The 19,242-nt window shown below is 39.2% G+C and overlaps 1 protein-coding gene and 1 long non-coding RNA gene across 4 annotated transcripts in view; one reads left to right on the plus strand and one right to left on the minus strand.

Annotated features, from left to right (window-relative positions):
* The window catches only part of LINGO2 (leucine rich repeat and Ig domain containing 2), a 774,940-nt gene that overhangs the window by 330,112 nt on the left and 425,586 nt on the right, over positions 1-19,242 (minus strand). The gene's annotated exons all lie outside the window — the stretch shown is intronic.
* Positions 2,353-19,236, plus strand: LOC121921642. The gene is made up of 5 exons (XR_006101994.1): positions 2,353-2,496; positions 3,648-3,738; positions 5,465-5,539; positions 10,022-10,177; positions 17,606-19,236. It is a non-coding gene; the product is annotated as an uncharacterized LOC121921642 (long non-coding RNA).

Here is a 19,242-nt window from a genome sequence, read left to right on the forward strand (position 1 = left end):
ATCACAAAAAGTCAACATGGGTTTCTGAAAAACAAGTCATGCCATTCTCTCTCTCTCTCTCTCTCTCTAAAATACTAGCTTGGTAGATGAAAAGTAGGCTGTGGATATTGCATACCTTGACTTCAGTAAGACCTTTGACAAGTTTCCCCACGACATTCCTGCAATCAAGCTAGTAAAATGTGGGTTAGACAAAGTAACTGTTACATGGATTTGTAATTGGTTGACTGGCCGAACCCAAGGGGTGCTCAACAATGGCTCCTTTTCATCCTGGAGAGGAGTGGCCAGTGGGTCCCACAGGGCTCTGTCCTGGGCCCAGTGCTATTCAAGATCTTTTATCAATGACTTAGATGAAAGAATAAGGGGCATGCTTATCAAATTTACAGATGACACCAAATTAGGAGGAATAGCTAATACTCCAGAGGACAGGATCAAAATTCAAACAGGGTTTTTTAAGGCAAGGGATACTCAGAGATGTTTTTTTTCCCAGTTCCTTTCTCTGAAATATAGCCTAGAGCACCTAGAACATGGCAGTTATGAAGGCAGGAAAGCTGAACCAAAGCTAACAAAATGCATTTCAACATAGAGAAATGTAAAGTACTACACTTAAAACAAGAAAATGAAATGTATAGTTATAGGATGGGGGACACCTGGCTGAATGAGATTATGCATGAAAGGGATCTAGGAGTCCTAGTAGACCACAAGTTGAACATGAGTTATGACTGATGCAAGTTACAGGAAAAGAGATTCCACCTCAACATTAGGAGGATCTTCCTGGCAGTGATAGCTGTTTGACAGTGAAACACAGTCCTTCGGAGTGTGGTGGAGTCTCCTTCTTTGGAGGGTTTTAAACAGAGGCTGGATGGCCATCTGTCAGGGATGCTTTGATTTTCAGTTCCTGCATGGCAGGGGGTTGGACTGGATGCCCCTTGTGGTCTCTTCCAACTCTATGATTCTATTATTCTAAGATTTCCAACCAATGCTGAATAGGTTGTTTTTAATTTTGGTTCATTGTTCCATTATTCTTGTGCATTATTATTAAGTGTGTAACAACTCTCCAGGAAAAAAATGGGAAGATCTGGGTTCTAGGAATAGCATGTTGCATGAAGATTGGGAAGGTCTGAGTTCTAGTCTTCACTAAGATATGAAATTCCTGGCTGATCTTATTTATCTCACAGCCTTGCCTACCTCACAAGTGGTTGCAAGCATAAAGTGTGGGAAACCATGTCCATCACCATGAGTTCATTGGTGGAAAAGGCAGGATAAAAATGAAACTAATAAAACAAATAAAATAATAAAATAATAAAATATGGCATTCAATGCTGGAAGAAGGTGAGGAGAATTGTGAACTGAATGCATGCATGTTAAATCCACAAATCCACAAATTAACCACAGATACAACTCTGGTGAATAGGGTAGAGTGATGATTTAATCAATGGCTTTGCAGAAGGAAACACAAGAAAGGCATATTTCTAAGGTAAGTAACACTACTACAAATTTTATTTAAGCAACAATAGCAATAGTGTGAATGTCAAAATATCAATCTTTTTCGAATGCAGGGACCCAGAATATTTATGTGGGGATATATCTGGAAGAGAATACATTTTTTTCACTTTTTATTTTATTTTATTCTATTATGTAGTCACTTCTTTATTTTCCACATCACTATCCCTCCATTAGCTCATACATGCACACAGAGGGGTGAGGATGATTTTGAATTTTTTCCAGCTTTCCAATCTCCATAATCCTGCCTGTGTATGCACATGCATGCCTTCAAGTTGCCTGTTGATTTATGGTGACCCCATAAATTTCATAGGAGTTTTTAAGGCAAAGGATACTCAGAGATGTCCCCCCCCCCAGTTCCTTTCTCTGAAATATAGCATCTAGAGCATGGCAATTACAGTATGAAGGCAGGAAACATCCTTTAAGGCATGGGTTTGCTGAGTGCTTTGTTCACTTTTGGTGTCAAACTTCCACACGTCTCCCAAAAGTACAAATTCTGTTTGGAAACAAAACAAAACAGTGTATATGGGAAAGAGGGTCTTCAGGGGGATACCAATATTTTGTTTATTGTTGTTGTGTGCCTTCAAGTCATTTCCAACTTATGGTGACCCTAATGTGAACCCAGCATAGCATTTTCATGGCAAATTTATTCAGAAGGGGAGAGGTTGCCACTGTCTTCCTCTGAGGCTGAACACATGTGGCCTGCCCAGGGTCACCCATAAGTTTTATGACTGAGAGGGTTACCCATGAGAACATTTCTCTCTAGAGATCCTACCAGCCCTCTCCATTTAAGTTATTTATTTGTTGATTTGATTTGATTTATGCCCCACCTCTCTCCCAAAATAGGACTCAAAAGCAATCTCTTTCAAGACAACTTACAGCAGACACACAGACCATCCAACCTTATGCTGCCTAAACAGATGCCACATTTTTACTGCTTTTATTTCACTGGATCCAAAACTCATCAGGTTCCATCACCATATTTATACTGAGGAGGTAAGTTGAAAAGAGTCCTCAAAAGAAGAGACAGATACAACTTTCTAAGAATAAAACATGCATATAAATATATCGAAGAAATGTGCAACACTTTAGATAGCAAAACCACCTCTTTAGAACTGCAGAATTTAGACATGATAGGCATAAAGGTTTCTTGACATGAAAAGAATTTATGATAAAATGAATACCAATATAAATTCTTATTGATCTTGAAAAGAAAAAAAGGGAGCAGAAAATGAGGTTGGAACTGGGGGAAACGCATCACAGAAGGGGCTCTAGGATCCAAAGCCTAAACTGAAATAGATAGTTGTGCATAAAATTGGACTACAACAACTGCATAACACTCTTATTGAAATCAGTGGAATCAATAAGTGCTTGATTATTTCCTATATCATGCACAGAATGGTCCAATGGCATTATCTAGATAGGATATGGAGTCAGACATCCAGGTCTCCACTCAGTAGGAGCAGAATGGTTGACCTAACTACACGGTGAAGTAGGTAAACAATAGTCACTACCATCTAAAGAGTGGTCCAGGAGAAAATTATTAAATTCTAAACTGAAACTTACTTAATTGGACTGTAACACGTATTTTTACATTTTCTCATGCTTGAGCAGAAAGAATGTTTGAAAACCCTGAAATGAGTTGTTGGAAAAATGGTCAGCAGCTGTCCTATTTTCACATTTCAGGACAGTTCTGTGAAAATTTTGTTTGATCAATACTTAACGTTTTCACATAGGAGACAGTGCCCCTCCTTTTGTATAGAACATCATTTTCTACTATAGAACCCCCCTCCCCCCAAACAGATGAATTTTTTGAAGCATTCTCTTCTGACCTTTCTTCCTTCACGAATTCCGAAGGAAACAAAAAGATATTTCACAAGTAGGGGAGAACTGCACATTCCTAAGTTATTAGCAACCTGAATGTGTAACCAAATTAGAGCTATTTTTTGGACTACAGATATGGTCACTGACCAAACTGACTGGGGATTCTGAGATTTGTAGTCCTAAAGAGAATTTATCTTTCAAACTGTGAACTAAGGAGAGCAAGAAGTGTACGTGGCCCTGAAGTCTTCTTTTATGCTGCTGTTTAGGATAAGAACTGAACAGCCATACAGGCATATCAGTGTCATATTTCTTTGTCTTTCTAGGTCTGTGTCGTCTTCTGCCTCATTTCACTTTGTCTGCTCCTGCCCCCAACATGGATCATTCATTCTGGTCTTCATTGGGATTCATTTGCTTGTAAGCCCCCTCCCTATAGTATTATTATTACTGTCTTATACTTGTACCATTCATTTTGGTTCAGGAAGGAAAAGCTTTGCCACTGCTCAGCTGCTTCTTTTACTAAGACATTCAAGTGCTGGATGAGAGAACAGTATGCAGCTCTGCACTGGGTATTTGCATCATTCCTTTTGACAGGATGATGCATCAAAGTCTGTAGGAAACTGCTCTGGCTCTTGTCTTGAGATGGACATGTTGAATAGAAACATTGGGTTAGAGAAAATATAAGGCAAAGAATCTCTCATTTAAAAGCTGACCTTGTTATAATCTATGTCATGAGTTTTAGGATTTTATCACACAAGGCTTGAAAAGTGGAATTAGAAAAGGAGAGTAGCATCTGTTGCCATATCTTATCATATGACACGGTACCTGTCCAGTAGCTGGTCTGTAGTCCCTCCTTTGCTGGATCCCTCCCTCTCATTGAAGGGCAAAGCCCCTCAATGGCTTCCAGTCTCACTGCTTTTGAACAGTTGACTCAAGTATAACAAGTTCCTCCCAAAGGAGTTCTGATATGCAGGCAGTCATGTGGTGCAAGTGGGCAAGTTGTCCCCCCCCCCATTTCTTTTCTTTTTTCTATTTATTTTTATTAAATTTATTTTACTTAATGGATTGCCTTGATGGCATAATTGCACTAAAAATAAACAAAAATATATACAGACCAAAAGTCATGCTGGGAAGGGCATAGGGCATGAAATCAGGGCTCTGGAGCCTGGCATGTGGGTGAGAGAGGCTGGCACAGAAACAGCACCAAACAGTGATTTGGAAGAGCTTTGCAATAATAACTTTCCCCAACTTGGTATGTTTGCATTTCCTAGATGTCTTATGAGTCTGGTGTGATAAGGTCCCAAAAGGATGGCAACATACAGTACTGCTCTTGGGCCAAAGCCACTTTTTCTATCTTCTGTGCAGATCCCAGCTAGAGATGAGTGACAAATGTATTTTTTGTTGTTGCCACTTTTGATTTGTTTTTTAAAAAATCCTCTAATTCCTTCTTCATTTATAAATAAGTTTGTAAATGTTGGTCATTTCTTATCAAGACTAAATATAAGTCTCACTCATCTTAATCAGGCGACCACTATAGGTACAGCTGTTCTCATCATGGAGAGGTTGGTGCAGTTTTGACTAATAAAGATGAAGCCCACCTTGGAAACAGTAAAGAGAAGGGGTAGAGAGGTAGCTACCTGAATTCAGAAATGAGGACAGCAGAAATGCCAGCATTTATTCAGGCCCAATGCATTATCAAAAATAACATTTACTTTCTTGGAGAAATCAGCAACCTGAAAGAGGAAACATTTGCTCTCTCCAATTTTGGTTCAGCGCCATGAATATGGTTAAATACACAAGCACATTTCTCGTTTCTATGTATTCTTGTGAAAGCTGGACAGTGCAGTCCCAAACAGAGTTCCCTTTGTTGTCTCCACATGGCCGAATTAGGTAGCGGCAAATGGTCTTCTATATCTGAATGTGTAGGACTCTGCCAGAACTAGTACTGCACTCTGTCTCTGAGATGTGTGGCTCTGAAACCTCATGCTCTCGCTCAGCCCAGCTTCAATTTCTGTCAGAGTCTATGTCCATGTTCTGGAAGCAAGGCATGACAGATTGACTCAACTGAGGAAGTTTAAGTTTACGAGACTTGGGTAGGATTGTTGATAACCAGTACTCAAAGAGATCTCTCATTCATTCATAGCATTGCCATAAATTGAAAGTGACTTGATGGCAAATAACAACAAAACACATGGATTCAAAACTAGACTTCTATGAGGTAAGAATGCAAAGCCATGGGTCTGGATGTATGAATGATCGACCCACATTCATTTTAAAATTGCTTCCAATTCTTTTTATTCCATTTGTGAAGAAATTTCAGATATTGGTGATATTTTTAAATCAAAAGACAAAACCAGAAGAAATTTCCACCCATTCTTGTCAATATTCCCCTCATACCACTTTACATTCCCCGCAGTAGTATAGAGGAAAGCCTCTCCTCACAATACCTAAAACATGTCAAGGTTGGAAAGGAAAAAATGGAAGTAGGAGTGTTCAAACAAGAAAAAGGGGTTGTCCTCACATGTCTCTGTTTATCTAACCATCTCTCCCTACCCTTGTAAGTCGGAGGGTGGGAAGGGGTGAGGCACAACCATGAAATGATGGTGAAAAGAGAGAGGTTGACATCAATGTTTCAAGTACTTCCCCCCATAAGTGTGTCCCTCTCCATGTCAATGTAGATTTGAGTGAAACGCCTCTCAGAAATGCCAATGCCAACAGACATATCAAGACTTCTTCTGACTTCCTCAGAAGTTCGTCAGATATAGAGCTAGGAGAGTATTATCCTTTACAAAGTACAGTACAATGCTCTATTTGAAGACACCCTCTATCTGAAAGTCCACTACAAATGTATTACTATAAGAAGGAAGAATGTCAGGGGCCTTGAAATCATCGGTCAGTGCTTAGCACATCAGTCAGCTATGGAGTCTTCTCTTACAGATACATTACATTTTCAAGTTGAAATTATAGTAAGTATTCCCAAAACTCTATCCCCCCCTCTCCATATATATATATATATATATATATATATATATATATATATATTAGCACATGCATTTTTTCTGCACATCTATGTTTTTTTCCCCATTGGAAGTATATAGGTGGTCATCCTGAGAAGTAATGAAATTTCTCACTCCACAGGAGAGAGTAAATTAAGAGAGTAAAATAAGCATTTCTGTTTAGGATGAAGGGGTCTGGTAACAACCAATAAACATTCAGTACCTGCTCCAGGGATTTTATCAGAACTACAGAAACGCTTGGAGCTATATGACACAGTGTATGCTGATTGTTTCTGCTCTTTTTCCATTCTTTAGTTAATATAGGAGAACCAAAATGTATTGCGACCCAGAATATTGGCTATGGCAGCTATCTGATGTAGGGGACCAGCACTTCCATTCCAATGGAACAGGCACTGGTACCAGATTTATCCCTTGTCTCTAAATTGTGTCCTGAACAGAAATCAGTAATTGCCAAAGAAGCAGTTGGCTGGTATTTAAGAACTGTTGGGTAGTCAGTCCAGTCCAGGTCAGTCATGAATTATCTGAGCATGATGAAGGGAAAAGCATCAGGTTGTTTGTCAGCCAATCCAGAAGTCATTACAGGGAGTAGGAGGTCATTCTAAAGTCATTATAGAAGGTACATGAACCAGCCAGGAGTAAACAGAGTAGTTTGAAATGTAGCTAGGGAAGAAGTACACAATAGAATACTACCAGTCAACTAGTTCAGACAATCGTCAGTACTAAGGCTGAGAGAGAACTGCCTAGATGTTTATGGCAGCTCCTTCAAGGCCACAGGTGTCTAACTAGTGCCTAATTAGGTTGGCACCTATTACTTAATAGGTGCTGGGATTGGCACTTCTCTCTCTTGCACTCAGCAAAGGGTAGGGATGCATTGGCTTGAGCCTCTGCCAACTCCTGCTGGGAATAGCATCCCCTATTGCCCCAGTCCCCATCTCGAGCTCAGAGAGAGCTCCACTATCAGGAGCTACAGATTCCTGGCAATCTCCCTCCTTTCCAGGGGGTGAGCAATAATAAATTGTTTCCTTCTTTCTGGGACATTCCGTGGTGCTTGGCACAGATGGCCTGTAGACTGGCACCAGTCTATGGACCACCGCTTTGAGCAACACTGAACTAGGAGGCTTTAACCATTTGACTCCTGCCAAGGTTCAAATCTAAAGTGCACCCACATACATACCTGAAATTTATACTATCCAAAAGTGATTTCCTCCAAAGAAACAAATGACTTTGGGCAATATGTAATTTTAGAAACAAGGGGTGGGGTGCGGGAACAGAATTGGTACTACAGCAGGGAGCACATTTTTAAGCCTCCCTTACCCAATTCAAATGATGTTCTCTCCTAGCTACATTTTTAATTAAATGTTTCATAATGGCTCTAAGAATGTCCATTTTAGTTTAAAATTTTACTTTATAGGAATTTACTGCAAGTTAATTAAGATTATTTTATACTGTTGCATTACTGTTGTGAAAGGCTACTGAATCAAGCTTAAATACAGAAGAGTTACTGTAAGCTGAACAGAAATGTCACAGTGCAAAGAGTCTGATGGACTATGGTAAACGGGACATCACTAGAGAGCATGCAAGCTGCAGGGTCAGGATTACTCTAATCATGCCTGTAAAAATGAAACCGCATCAAGTCATTAGATTACATGTTCCTTTTCCCTCAGAAGACCATTTTCAATTGCACAGATTCAAGGTAAATTTTAAAACCTGAAGAACAGGACTGGTCTATGACAGTTTGCTGCTAAAAGCAAACAAGAAGTTGGAACCCATCAGAAATCCATGTCCATGTACAGAAGCTAACTGGATTGGTAGATGAAGTTTACTTAAATCCTGGCAAGTGATGGCATAACTTTCTCTACCATTTCTCAGAATCATGCTCATTTAGGAGGCTTGGCAAGGAAGCATAACATATACAACTCAATCACGTACAAGTTAGTCCTCCAAAAGGGGGAAGGATTGACCATTGCTCAAAGATTTGCTGTCTGATACCATTGACTCATTTTGCCAAATGGCAGCGCCAGCCCTCCTTGGAAACTGAATGTAAAGTAGCACTAGATTAATACTAAAACACGGGTGTCTCTTCCTTTATTTTGCACTTACACTCAAAGTTAAATTAGGGCCATACAGTTAATTACCGCACTCCCTGATTACTTCTTTCTGCTTTCACCCTGTGTCTTTTTATGCAAATCCTTGCTTAAAGACACTAACAGCATAAAGGGAAAGGGCTATAAATCATAGTTACTGTCTCAAATAAAATTCTTTATAGCATGATGGTTGTTCCATGAATATCAACAGACATCCAAGGTTATCGTAAAGCATAATTCTTCCACATATCTAAAGAAAGATAAGAGCCTGAGAGTGCACTGGTGTATGCACCAAAAATAATATTTTAAGTGGCCATTTGGAGACCTGCTAAATGAACTGTGTCCTAAGACCACTTATAAAGCAGTATTTTAATGCTTTTATTTTATTTTATTTTATTTCAGTGCTTGGCCTATTAGCTAAATAATCTAATTAGCATGTCCATGAGCCAAATGATATGAATAGCCAAGAGAATATTCTGTGAACACTTTGCAATGGTGTGTAACCTCTTTGGCTTGGGAGGTGACACTGGCTATTCTACAACCAACTGGGTATTGTACTGTCCTGCCACATTCACTATATGTGCCACTAAAATTCAGGAGCTCCATGGTGCAGAAAAGCGCTAGAGTGTCCCCATATAATGTAGGTTGATAATCTGAGAAAATTGGGGGTTTAAACTGTCATTATCCCATGAAAATCACATGACTGTGCTGAAGATTTTCACACGACGTTACAATTAAAGAGGACCTATCTAGGCAATAACCAGGCAATAACCAGCAACAAATCAATCATGTGAATGCTTTGTTGTTACCTGGCTATTTCTAGGATAAGTCTTCTTTAATTGTGATGTGTGTGAAAATCTTCATCACAATGGCATGATTTTCATGGGATAATGACAATTTAAATCCCCACTTTGCCTCTGCTTTCCCCCCTCTGAAACAGCTAACCAGTGTCACCCATTTTGTAAAAGAGGTTTTCTTATTGGGAAGGAGAGGGCCAGTCCTTATCCTATCCATCCATGTCATATAAATACTCAAGAACAACCTTATCATGTATTTAGATTACAATCATATGTATATACAGTTACCTGGCAGTAACTCCAGTGGGCCTTACTTCAGTGTAAATACAGAGGGGATGTCACTTTTAGACTGCAATCCTAAACGCATTTACTAGGAAGTTTGCCCCAAGAATCAAACACAGTGGGACCCACGTGCAGGTAAATAATGCTAATGTTGTTGTTGTTGTTGTTGTTAACTGCCATTAAGTTGATTTTGATTTATGGTGAAGCTATATATGAGGGACCTCAAAGTCCCCCTATCAACAACTGCCCTGTTCAGACCGAAAGCTGTGGCTTTCTTGATTATGTTATTTTTCTTTTCTTAATGTTCAACTGTAAACTTGCCTTTGCACTTTCTTCCTACTATTTCTTGCTAATATTTTGTGCTATTTACTAGCATTCATGTTACAGTATACGCAATTTATGTCTTTGCCTTTCTGAATCTAAATTTATGGCCATATTGCCTACCACCATCACTGAAACAGAGAACCCGGTTCATACAACTAGGTTCTAAACTGTCATACAAAATCTGTATATCCCTTAGATCTTATCTGTGACTGACAGAAAGCCCAATTATTGCAACTGCAGACATCACAATGACAACTTCTCCCTTTCTTTCATTCTTCTGCCCAACTCACTGAATACCATGTATCTTGAGTCTTGGAGAACCTGAAGAATTGGACACTTCTGTGGTGCAAAGGTATTGCTCAACTCTGGATTTGTGTGTTTATGTGTGCTCTCTCTTTGGTGTTTTTTAAAAATAGTAAAGTGGTAGTAGTGAAAAGCATCTGGCATAATGGAAATTATAGTTTTGATCAGGGGTCCAAAGTTAGAAAAATACACATATTGAACATTAAAAGTATATTGACTGTAAAAGCTTGTCTTTCCATACACACAGAGAGTCATTTTCCATTCTTCCTGCTGGGTGAATTTCTCAAGGGCACTAGTGTATTTTAGTTGTAAGAGCAGGGAGCAGGCTTTTGGATCAATTAGCTACTCCCCATGTCAACCTCTGAACAGACTGATCAAGCTGTGCAGAATGATCTCCTTCACCATAAGCATCAATAGGAACACAAGCAATAGGGATTTCAGATTTGTCCAGTCACTTATTCTATGTATGCACAGTTCAAATAATGTTTCTCACAACCTAGTAATGCCACAATCTGTGTTTAATGATTTACGGTAATCAAAGCATATATAAATAAAACAAAACAAAACAAAATCCAGCAAAATCATATTATACAAATCAATTGTCCCTGCTCATTTAATGCACAAGCTGGGACTGCACCATAAGATACAGCTGCAGGCAAAGTCTTGGGTGATTAGGTGAATGTGTCTGGACCCCAGTCTACTTTATGCTTGGTCTTTTGCAGCTATTCTGGCACCAGTTTAGAAGAGTACAAATTACAAGATGCCTGAGACTGCTTCAATTTATCTGATAAAGCATGGGACCAAACAAAATCCAACCTTTTAAAATTTTTGATATTACATTGGTTGACAAGTAAAATGGCAATAAGCCCAGGCACCAATAATGTCCCCTAGTCTGGCTGATAAGACTTCCAAAGAAATAAGGACCTCTCCCATCACTTGGTATTGAATGGTAGTCCAAACTGTTGATGTTAGAAAAACTTTATTGAGCCCATCTGCCTGCTAATTTTATGTTCTTCTATTGAGCTCTGGCCCCTTTCTACAAGTTGTCTTGGTTCAGCTTATTAATATTATCAACAGCTGTAATAATGGCACCTTGGGAAAAAGATGGAACAGGGCCTAGTTCTGATAGTGTTCATATTTACAAAGATAACCACAACATACCAGTGAGATATGAGACTAGAAAACAAATTACCCTTTTGCTGTACGTTTTACTCCACACAAGCCTTTCACTTCCAATTCCATCCTAGGCCCTATTCCATTAACAGCTATATTCCTGTTTTTGTCTGTGAACTGTTCTTATCTAATATACTTACCCTCCAACATTTCACAGATAAAAACCAGGACAGACATATGATCAAGCAATATCAGTGTGTAGTCAAGATGGCAAAAGCTATTAATGGTCCAAAACACACTGCAGAAACAATCTAGTTTGAGACCGCTTTAAATGTCCTGGCTCAGTGCTGGGGAATCCTGGGAACTGTAGTTTGTTGTGGCACCAGAGCTCTCTGGCAGAGGTGGTTAAATGCCTCACAAAACTACAGTTCCCAGAATTCCCTAGCACTGAACCAGGTCGGTTAAAGCTGTCTCACACTGGATTATTTCTCCAGTTTGTTTTAGACCAATGAGGAAAACCACACAAACTAGACAACATTGCAGCAAGTTGCCTTTGCTTGAGACTGGTGGGAAGGGCAAGTTTCTGCCCCTTCCACTCCTCTCTCCCTTCCTGAATTAATTGAATCCAAATTATGTTTGCATTTTGAACTCAGTTTGCACCAATTGAAAAAAGCTGAGGACAAAGGGAGGAGAGATAAACTTGGACATTTTAAAAACATCTGAAAAAGTGGGACAAGAGAGGATTAACCGGGACTATCCCTCACAGTTAGAGGATATTTTATTTATGTATTGCAATTTTTATTCTGTATTATCTACTCTGTCATTGCAATTTTTACCTGTACACCTCTTTGATCACTGCGGAAAAGTGGTTTATAAATAAAACTTCTTCTTATTATTATTATTATTATACACAGTGATGTTTTCATCTATATTGCTACTTGCCAGTGTTATAAATTGTCATGGTAACATACACAAATCCATGTGGGTCTGTTCGGTATGGATGTGAGAGCTGGGCAGTTAAGAAAGATGATAGGGAGAAAGTCCATTCGTTTGATATGTGGTGCTGGAGAAGAGTGCTCAGGATCCCATGGACAAATAAATGGGACCCAGAGCAGATCAAGCCAGAAACGTCCCTGAAAGCCAAGATGACCAAACTGAGGCTGTCATGCTTCGGATACATGAAAAGGAAGGACTCATTGGAAAAGACAATAATGCTGGGAAAGGTGGAAGGAAGTAGGAAGAGAGGAAGGCCACATGCCAGATGGATGGACTCTATTAAGGAGGTTGCAGGAATGAAAACAGAGCAGTGGAGGTCAGGGGGTCTTGGAGATGTCTCATCCACAGGGTCGCCATGAGCCAAGATTGACTTAAAGGCAGTTAACAACAACAACTGTCCAGTCCATTATTCTTTATCCACAGTGGACAGCCAGAGACATCTATGGGAAAATATGAATGCAATGATGCCTTCCCTAAGTGAAAAGGCTCTCCCTGAGGTCATTTGGACTTATTCATGTTCTTCATAACAAAGGAAAGGACAGGGCATAAAGCATGGACATTCAAAAGCTGTGAACTGAACTCTTCTTGGCTAAGCTGGTGGTACTCAAAACTTACTGAAATCAATGTGCAAATTTGGTCATGCGTATGTCCCATTGATTTCAATGGGACCTTACCTATTTAGTCTGGATTCACTGCTGATGTCTTATTTTTTAAGACATGCAAAAAATAATATCTGTAAAAAGGAGGAGGAAGAGCATGTGAATCATATATTAACTACTTGTCAAAATAATGTATTAAATATGTATTCTAATAATATATGAAGTACTTATCCCAATCACATATTAATTACTTATCACCAGGATATACTAATCAGAAGGATGCAATGTTAGAGCAGTGACTCATACAGAAAACCAGCAAGCAGCCTCATCCATTGTAGGCAGTTAGGGGGTAAATCACAAGTGTCACTACTGAGCTAATTCACTCTTCATAGCTGGCACATTATTTTGGGATTACTGAGCAAGAGTATCATTAAAACAATAAAACATAACAAAACAAAATAAAAATAGCCATATAAAAATGGGGAGTGTGGCACTGTACCCTAATAATCAGAAAGCAAATTATGTAGAATAGAGGTGCAAGGTCATTGGGTGGGTGAAGAAATATAAGCTACTAAATGACTATGGTTTTGACCTATTTCTGAAAGAAACTGTCAAAAACAATAGGAGTGGAGGGAAAAGCATGCAAGTGCTTGGTATGCCTGAGAGTGCTGCCAGCATCTAGCAATACGAGTTGTGTTGTTTTTTTTAAAGCACAGAAAAAGAAATAGTAGAAATCCAGGTTGCCAACTACATAATCAGTTTGTACTGCAATATCCCCTTCCCAGATCATTAATTAATACCATGATTCACAGGAACCTGCTTAATAAATTCACAATTTCTCAATAGAAACATAGCTTGCCTTGACCCTGTTTTCCTAATAGTGGAATAACTGAAAACATGATGAAAGTATGCAAGTGTGAAAGTGTCCAAGGCATTGCCTTCCCTTGCACTCAATGGTGGACACACAGTGTCTCACTGTACCATCAAATTTGCCATTCTAAGCTACCTTGAGTTTTAGGAGAAAGACAATGATATTAATAACAATAACAAATAGTAGTCGGATAGTTAGTAGTAGTAGTGATGGTGTGTCATAGTAGCAGAAAATCCTCCTTTAACCTCTTTGTAAAACAAGCCACATGAGCAGCATGCACCTTGTTTATAAGTTAAAATGTACCTTTTTTGGTACTACTGCTGTTGCTACTGCTGTGTCTGTGCATATATGAGAGGTATAAATGGTTGGAGTGTTGTCCATTCCTGTGTTAGAGTTTAAGGCACCATAATAACCAAGAGGATAAGCTGTGAACTACAATGGCAATGAGTCAAATACCAAACGTATCACAAAGACATATGATGGAAACACTGTCCAGGTACTAAGTTGTGACTGGATGAGAATCTAGTGAGCAGACAGGTGTAGACCATGGTAATGAGCTAAGTAGACCAGGTGATTGCATTAACTAATTAGAAAGGTATAATTGCCTTGTGGATCTACTGGGTCTTGGGAGCATTCATTGAATCCTGCTCTCATGGTAATGTATGCATGCTGCTATCAGGACTTTGTACTATGCCATTCATATTGTTTTGCTTCAATTTTTTGAGACTTCTGTTAAGTAAAGTTTTGTTAATTTCCTCAAACCTCTGCTGTCATTTTTTGCTATTATACTCACACCCCAACAAACACCTCTAGCATTAGTCCTGCATTCTCCATTTGCAGTATGTAGATAAGCTAACCAACATGCTGTTTTAAGAATTACTCAGACAATGGATCTAATAGTTTTTTTGTGGGTTTTTCAGGCTATGAGGCTGTGTTCTAGAAGAGTTTATTCCTGATGTTTTGCCAGCAGCTGTGGTTGGCATCTTCAGAGAATGCTGGCATGGAAGAGAGTGGGGTATATGTACAGTTGGCTGAGAGGAAGTTATTTACATGTTAATCTGTGTATTGTCCATTGTGAACTTGTGTATTGTTCTGTTGTTGAATGGCAAGGCCTCAGGGTGTCTATTTAATTAATGGTCCACTTTCTACTGAGAAAGCCCTTCACCCTGGGTGGTTTTCATCTGCATTTCCTGGGTCTTGATTTTGGCATTTTTTCAAGACTGGTAGCCAAACTTTGTTTACTTTATGGGTTTCTTCTTTCCTGTGGAAGTTGTCCAGGTGTTTGTGGATTTCAATGGCTTCCCTGTGCATTCTGACCTGATAGTTGTTGGCATGGTCCAGGATTTCAGTGTTTTCAAACAGCATTTTATGCCCAGGATGGTTTATAATGTGTTCTGCTACTGCTGATTTTTCTGGCTGACCCAGTCTGCAGTGCCTCTCATGTTCCTTGATTCATGTTTCAATGCTGCATTTGGTGGTCCTTACGTAGACTTGTCTGCAGCTGCACAGTATGTGGTAAACTCCTGCAGCCATAAGAGGGTCTCTCCTGTCCTTCACTGAGCACAGCATTTTCTGGATCTAATGTAACTTGGCCTAACTTAACTTAAATCAGTGCTAATGGTTAAAAGTGAGGGTGCAGATTTGGTTTGGATGAATCCCAAATGCTTAGCCAAATTGGGTGGATTTGGAATGATTATTCACCCTTTGGAGGCAAAACAAGGGCTCCTGAATCAAACAGCTCGGAGTTTCCAGAAGACTGAAGGTAGACCCCTGACTGCCTCTTTCTTTAAAATCATGGCATTCCCTTGGATGTTCTCCATGGGATAACAGCTGGGAAAGTGGGATGCAAAGGACTGGAGTATAGGGCTTTTATACCTCTGTAGCATTCAATCAGAGAGTAAATTTAACAAGGTGCTCATTATTGCCTCCAGCCATAGTTATTTGTAGTTGGCAATTAAACATAATGTCTCAAACCTTTCACACACACACACACACACACACACACACACACACACACACACGCGCCCAAACTACTTGTCGCAATCACATATTAACTACTTATTTATCACCAGGCTAAGTAACCCTGTGATCTGAAAGTATGGAGGTTATTTAATTTAGTTTCTGTGACATCGTATACATTTGTTGTTGTATGTCTTCATGTCTTTCCCATGGCAATCCTAAAACAAATCTATCATGGGATTTTCTTGGCTAGATTTGTTTAGAGATAGATTTGCCATTGCCATCCTCTGAGGCGGAGAGTGTGTGATTTGCCCAAGGTCACCCAGAGGGCTTTTGTGGCCAAGTGGGGATTTGAATCCAGGTCTCCAGAGTTGTACTACAACATTTAAACCACTACACCACACTCTGTCATTCTCTCTCTTATATATGTATTTTAAAGGACCACAGGAAGATATAAAGTCTGTTTTCTTGCATAAACCCAGTGCAAAATACTGCAAGTTACCAAACAACTGCAAGTTACCAAAGGCACATCTATAACGCATGCAGATTGGCCATCTCCAAACCATAAATTAACCCCTTTTAACATTCCTCCCCAATTTAAAGATTTTCCTTTCACAAAATCCCTTTCATAATCCCATTTTAAATTTGCCTGGCGTTCTCTCCTCAGAAGATGCACATGTCAACAAATTTCATAAAGAATTCCACATAATATTTAGGTGCTCCCCTTTTAAATGTCCAACATACAAAACTAACTGAAAAGGTGTCATCTACCCAGAAGGAACTACCATGACTGAAAATCACCGACTTCTGATAAACAGTAAAAGAAGTATAGCCATTTGTTGATATCTCCAATATAGTCAATAAGGACTCATGGAACATCAGATTTTCAGATGTGAAATGAGCCATCTGATCTAAACTGAAGCAGGCCATACCCATGGCAGATCAAGATGAAGCAACCCACTTTCTGAGCTGCCAGAACAGGATCCAAACTGAATCTTCTCTTGGGTGCACAATCCTAATTAGAACAGTAAATGTTATAGACATTATTTGCCTCCTCTGTCTAAAAAGCAACAGCTCATTTGGAAAGGCAGAGATTACTCCTTCAGAGCGGCTACAAGTGCTGTTCTCCCAGGGGTGAAATGATTCAAGATCATAAAATGAGTGTATATTGCATTGAAAAAATCTATAATACAGAGATTTACAAAATAAATGGTGACCAAGATCCTGTGTAAAGCTAGTGGAGCATAATGTTCCACAGTGCTCTTATGCAGGATCCATGCTTTTAGGGGAGGGAGAGAAGAGGTATGGAGAAGCTTATAGCCTTATAGATTAGGAAGCAGAATTTTGCCTAGGTGCCATCCAGTACCCCCTTATACCATGTCATAAAAAGTAGGTCTTCTACTATAATTTCTGGTAATGCTATTGTAAAACCCCAACAGCCATGAATTCATAATAGTAAAAATAATTCATATGCCTTTACTCATTAGATCTTAAGATGTCATATCTGTGTGTCATTCAATTTTTGTAGCAGACTTTTTTTTTTTTAAAAAAAAACTGCTTTTGTCTCTGGTATATATTAGCGCTTATGAGAAAATGTGCAGGGCACAATTCCACCCACTATCATCTACTTCTATGGAATATGTTACACCTCTTAACCTTTTTGTACAATCATCAGCATTGACACAAAAACTAGAAGAAGCAGGTTGTGATACAGCCCCAGACACTAATATTATATGTCTGCTTACTAACACCTTTGACATTCCTATGAATCCCTTTTAGCCATAAAGGAATGCAACTTGAGCCATCACTATTATTCTAAGGCTCTGACAGCAGCTGCTTCACAGCTCCAGGTTATAAAGAAACAGATTCAAAATGCATTAGATAATATTGCTTGTCTTAGCTTTGCCTTTGGAGTTTAGATTTCTTTTCTTTTCACTAGAGGTGATGGTGGAGAAATTTCCAACAGACTGCACTGCTTCTACATCATTACTTGACATAGTTCAGCTTTGCTGTTCAAACATCATATGCACTGTAACAGTGAATCCAAAAGATGGGATGTGTATACACAGGAGAACTACAAGCACAGAAGAAGATTTGTTGAATGCATCCTTTTACACCACAGAAGAGACTAGCCATTTTGAAACAGCAAAAACAAACCGTGGATTTCTTCTTCAGTATCAACCTACTGCAAAGAAATTTGCACATCATTTGTCCTCTCTGTAGAACTGAACTTATTTTTAAATTACACTTGTACCCTGTGCTTCCTTAAAGAAGCTCCTTTTAAAGAAACAGCTAAATAAGACGAACAATACACACCAATGGCAAAATAACAGAAAAACAGAAACATCCAACATGGGTTTTTATGTGACCAACATATTCACCATGGATTGAATTAAATGCTTGCATCAAACTCATTTTTCTAAACAGCAATATTTTGCAGTGTTCTAGTGTTAACATTAGTAAGCATTCTGTATGGTGTGGTATGGGAGGAGGTTAATGGGGCAGGGTGACAGGTGATGCCAACTTTTGTGATACCACTGTGCAAAATAAGTCCCAAATTATGAATAGTCATTAAAGACTGCACTATATTTAAAGACTTTCTCACAGAAGGAAGAACATTTATTGTTGTTTTCATCAAGAACTGGTTAAGAATTACATCCCTATTCCATTTTTAGCTGCCATGGCTACATCTTGTGGAGTCATGGGGTGTTGGGGTTCAATGAGTGCTCTCTCATTGAGAATTGGAAAGGCACTTTCTTCATCTGCAGATCACAAGATTCAACAGAATGCTACCATGGCAGTTGAAGTGGAATCCTCATGCTATAATTATACTTTTGAAAGGGCTCCTGACAGGCAAGGACAATGACAACACCTTCTAGCCCTTCTCAGCTTTCCCTATTCTCTCACTGAGCATAGCTGCAATCCTCACAGTGTAGGTCACAAGAGAGGGATTTCCACAACAATCGATTATTGCTATAAGCTATTCCATGAGCAATGCAAAGTATTTGGGGGGCAGCTTGGTCTTTTATGGTCCAAGCTTCACCACAGACCTGCTCTTAGTGGAGATAAAACAGTGAGAACAGGTTGGTTGAAATGGGATAATGATATCCTCCAACAATTCAGAGATGAAAACCGAGACACAAGTGGCCACACAATATCAGAGTGTGGTCAAGATGGCAAAAGCTGATAAAACAGAAGACTATACAAGCTAGAAAAGAAATGATTTGCTTTTGACTGAATCTACAGGGAAGGACAAGATACTGTCATGTCTCGCCTATCCTCTTATCCCATGCAGAATTAACTGATTGCAAACTACCCTTGGTCTTTAAAGTCATTTTGGAGCAAGTCAGCCAAGGAGAAGGGAGGAAAGTGGAAAGAGGAGAGAAAAACAGGGACATTTTAAAAGTCACTGAAAAAGGGGGACAACTGAGGATTAAGAGGACTGTCCTGGCCAAATCTGGACCGTTGAATGGTATGAATAACACAGCTACCCATATTTTTGGATTCTCCTTGTGAAGTTAGCTTTTCAAGTTGCCATGATAAGTATCTGCACTTATCAATTTTACTACTAAAAAA

The sequence above is a fragment of the Sceloporus undulatus genome, chromosome 2 (genome assembly GCF_019175285.1).
Source record: "Sceloporus undulatus isolate JIND9_A2432 ecotype Alabama chromosome 2, SceUnd_v1.1, whole genome shotgun sequence".
In the NCBI taxonomy this organism is placed as follows: Eukaryota; Metazoa; Chordata; class Lepidosauria; order Squamata; family Phrynosomatidae; genus Sceloporus; species Sceloporus undulatus.